Below are 4,935 nucleotides of genomic sequence, written 5' to 3' on the forward strand. Positions count from 1 at the left end.
CGTTGAATATTTTGTGCCAATCCCTTCTGGCCTGCAAAGTTTCTATTGAGAAATCACCTGACAATCTAATGGGAACTCCCTTATAAGTAACTAGTTGCCTTTCTCTTGCTGCTTTTAGGGTTATCTCTTTGTCTTTAAACTTTGCCATTTTAATTATAATGCGCCTTGATGTGAGCCTGTTTGGGTCCATCTTCTTTGGGACTCTCTGTGCTTCCTGGGCTTGTATGTCTGTTTCCTTTGTCAGGTTAGGAAAGTTTTCAGTCATTATTTCTTCAAATAGGTTCTCAATCCCTTGTTTTCTCTCTTCTCCTTCTGGTACCCCTATGGTGAGAATATTGGTACACTTGCTGTTGTCCCAGAGGTCTCTTAATCTATCCTCATTTTTTTAGATTCTTTTCTCTTTCTACAGTTCCAGTTGGCTGTTTTCTGCTGCCTTGTTTTCCAAATTGCTGATTTAATCCTCTGCTTCATTTAATCTGCTGGCGATTCCTTCTAGTGCATTCTTCATTTCAGTTATTGTATTCTTCATTTCTGACTGGTTCCTTTTTATGGTTTCTATGTCCTTTTGTATGTTTGCTATCTCTTTGTTGAAGTTCTTGATAAGTTCCTTGAGCATCCTCCTTATAACCACTGTTGTGAACTCTATCTCTGGTAGATGGCTTGCCTCCATTTCATTTAGTTCTTTTTCTCGAGTTTTCTCCTGTTCTTTCATTTGGGGTGTATTTCTTTTTTCCCCTCATTTTGGATGCCTCTCTGTTTGTTTCTATGTATTAGGTAGATATGCTGTGTCTCGCAGTCTTGGTCAGGTGGTAGTAGGTGCCCTCATGTAGTAGGTGCCCTGTGGGGCCCAGTGGCACAGTCTCCCTAGTCACCTGCTTTGAGTGATCCAGGAGTGTCCTTTGTGTGGGCTGTGTGTGTGCCCTCCTGTTATATTGAGCCTTGATTGCTACTGGCACTTCAGTGGGTGGGAATTACCCTCAGGCTGATTGGTTGTGGTGTTTGGCCACATCCACAGCTTACAGGCTGCTGTGTGGGGGTAGGGAGGGCTTACCACACTGAGTGGGGTTTGCCCCAGTGGGCTCTGGTGCCTATTGAGACCATCCTTTGGGTGTGCCACTTTTGGGGCTAATTGGGTGGTGCCCTGCTGTGGTCTGAAGCCAGTCTCCAAGTATGTTGGTTCTGGGGCTTGCTTTCTGGCCTAGTTTCTTTGTGGATGAGAGACCAAACAAAAAGTATCACTTAGCCCAGTACCAGGAGGACTAAAATAAAGCTATCATTTTGTACAGAATAAAAGAATTATTCCTTTCACTTCTTAGGTTATTCTTCTGTAGAGCTTCCTAATGTAACACAATTTTTCTCATTTTATTCCTAACAGAACAATACAGTATATGTGAGAGGCAATTCAATACATGTTTATCCCTTGTATCGTATCATTCTGTCCCAAAGCTGCATGCCTGAACTACCTTATTTTGGTAACTCACTGAATTGCTTTTACTGAATTGTACTTTGGCTTTGTTGGACCTAAATTGAGAGACACTGTAATAAACAGAAGCTGCTGTAGTAGTTATTACAGGGATGTGGAGATGATGGCATCATTCCTAGGTCACACAGGGTCCTTTGCTAACACTCAAGAGAGAACTCTCTCTCTCAGAGCTCAGGATTAGGAAAGGCTGTGTTTTGTCTGGAGGACACGTCTGCTTTGATCTTGTGGACACCATAATTCCTGTACATGGATGTTGTTTCTCTTTTCTCTGATGGCTTAGAAAGTTTAGAGCTAAATTCATATTTTTCCCTTAGCAACTGTTTCAGAATATGAGCATGTTTTATATTTTCACACAAGTAGTCCTCTGGCTCAGATTGCCCAAGTAATTTATTTTTACTTTTTAATTTTTCTTATTTTATTGGGTAACTGTGTGTTTTTTCCAGGACCCATCAGTTCCAAATCAAGTCATTGTCCTTAAGTCTAGTTATGGAGGGCACAGCTCAGCTCCAAGTCCAGTTGCCGTTTTTTTTTTTTTCAATCTAGTTGTGGGGGGCACAGCCCACCATTCCATGTGGGAATCAAACTGGCAACCTTTGTTGTTAAAGAGCACGCACTCTAACCTACTGAGCCATCTTGCCGCCCTATTTTTACTTTTTGTATTGTATATATTTTTGTACATTAATTTAGCCCTTTTGTGGGATAAGATCTGGTGTGGATGGATGATTACATACATATATACACATTTTAAAGAATAAAAAAAAAAAAGCACAAAATTTGTTTTTAAATGTTCTTGGAAGCTCCCAGTTCTCTTTCATGAATGATCTTGTTTGTTTCTATGACATTCCTCTAGTGAGTAATAAGTTCCTTCTCTCAAAGCTGACTTGTTTTTCATAAAGCACCACCAAAATAAAGCAATCTGTTTGTAAATCCAAATTTCAGTAGCAAATGTTTGCACAAACAAGTGCCTTCTCCCAAGATGGGACTCATGAAACCTTTGGAGCTTTAGAGAATAAACTTAGATCTTTCAACATAAGTAGGCACCCAGGGTAAACAGAAAAAGGAGTAAGAATTCAAAACTTTTTCTTTTTTGTTAACTAAAATCATGATAAGAAAGCAAACAAACAACAACAGAAAAACCCCACCAAAACCAGAACTTGGGGCATGAATGACATTTGTCATATCTGATGAAGCATCCTTTTCTGTTAATACAATCCCTCTTAATTGTTTTGAAAGACACAATTTGAATCAACACAGAGAATATGTTACCAGTAAGCTATTTAGGTGATCTACAAGAAATATGCAACCATTTGAAAAAATATTTTCGTTATGTCCTAAGGTAAAAGTTTCCCTTAGATTTATTTGCTATTACATAACAATTTTCAGGAATATGGGCTACTATATTGAAAAATCTAACCATACAGAAATTTTCTCTTTAGGAATATAGGAAGGGTTACCTAACTTTTAAATTGTTCTCAGTTGAAATTCCAAGTGTCGTTTGACTGGTACTAAAGAGGAAGGAAGTTAAACCTGACTTCAAACGTTGCCTTCAAATACCAGATATTGATCTGACCCCTTCCCAATACCTCCTTCTTTCCCTACCTGTGTTCCTCATTCCCTCTAATTCAAGGAGACCACCCCTTTCAAGATTCTAGAACATCAGTATACCATGCCATTGTGGTATACCATATCATTGTCCTCTAGTTTCCTTTAAAGACGTCCCCCATTTTTCCCACAACCTGACTTCTGGATCAGTTGTCATGGATCAGGATACCTGTGATACTCTCTTCCAATTCTTTTACTATTCCAGCTTCTATATTCTTTTAGCTGCCTTAAAAATTAGTAAATTGACCTTTTCTGAGCATTGGAAAGTAAAAAATAACCTGTTGACTGTAAGCAATATGAGATCTTTTGACGACTATTAAAAATATGAAATGAATAACACAACTTCAATGGCATTAATTCTAAAAATACAGAATTTAATTCAATTTGCCCTTGATTAACTCAGAGGAATTATTATGATAATCCCCCTGATATTACACTACTTATAAATCACTGTTACGATTTTCCCACAGTCTGACTTTTCTAAAGTAGCTCATTTCTTCAATTTTTATAATATTTTCGGTTATTTGCACACTACGCCTGGTACATAGCAGGCACTTGATAATATCTGTTGTCTAATTTGAATTTCATGATTGCAATAACTAATTCTATTCCAATGTGCCAGAAGTTTTTCCTATTAGCACTTATTAGCAAAGCTGAATCATGAACCACTAGCATAACAAGTAAATTTTATATAAGTCACATAAGAAAAAAAATGCAGACATTTCATTTTGGAGAAAAAAAATGCATACATTTCATTTTGGATAAAAGAAATGCACTTATATTTTTATTTTCCCTGAGCTTTCACTTTACAAAATTATAAAACTGAAAATTTTCCTGAATTTCTAAAAATTATGTCACTAAAAATGAAGATAGACTAACATGACTCAGTTATTTCCATATCTAGACATCTCAATTGGGTTTTACTCAGGTGAAATATAGACTAGAGATTTCCAAAAGCTAGCCCAATAGCAGCATCAGAATCTGCTATGAAGTTGTTGGTTTTTTTAATATGATACAGATTCCCAGGCTCAATCCCCTAAAATGCTGACTCGGCTGTGTCTGGTATGGGGTGGAGGCACCCTTCTTATTTTAAAGATACCAAAGTGACTGTGATGTACAGACAGGTGTATGTTGTTAAGACTAACTCAGGTCATTAAATAATACTTGTGATCATTTTCTAAACAAGTCAGCATACAGATATCTTTAAAAATAAGAACCACATTTTTTCTTCATTACCCACTCTAATACAATGCTTTGCTCACTCTAAGAGCTTAATCAATGCTTACTGATTCACTACAATCAGAAATAAATACCTGCTCGATCATATTGTATCCAATTCAGCTTTATTCTGTATAAGACTAAGAAAAACATCTCTATAGTAAGTTTTATACTTTTGTTTGAGAAACAAAATTATAAAGAAATGTTTGGTCTATATAACTTTTTAGAGCTACCCCTAAATCCTTAAGAGAGTATTAACTTACTAATGATGCCCTGTAGACTGAGTCAAATCTATGGCGGATAATTATAAACATGTACTGAAAGCTGAGAAGAGAAAAGGAAGATAGCCTGGGTGGCAGGGCAGGAGCGGATGCTTCTGCATGCAGCCTGATGGCCAGTGTGTTTGGGCACTGGGACTGAACTGATGACTCTGAATTCGAATGTTCTACTGTATTCGGGTGGGTTTTAGTATGAAGTCATCATAGTCAAGGCTAAGATTATGTAACTCTTTACATTGAGATGAGATACTAAGACTAACTCTTGCCAAGAACTGGGGAGTGTTCTTCAGTGACGTATTTATAATATTCAACAAAATGGCCCATATTTTCATCTCGGAAATTTGGGTTAGTTGC

Source organism: Hipposideros armiger, unplaced genomic scaffold (genome assembly GCF_001890085.2).
Source record: "Hipposideros armiger isolate ML-2016 unplaced genomic scaffold, ASM189008v1 scaffold_113, whole genome shotgun sequence".
Taxonomy (NCBI): Eukaryota; Metazoa; Chordata; class Mammalia; order Chiroptera; family Hipposideridae; genus Hipposideros; species Hipposideros armiger.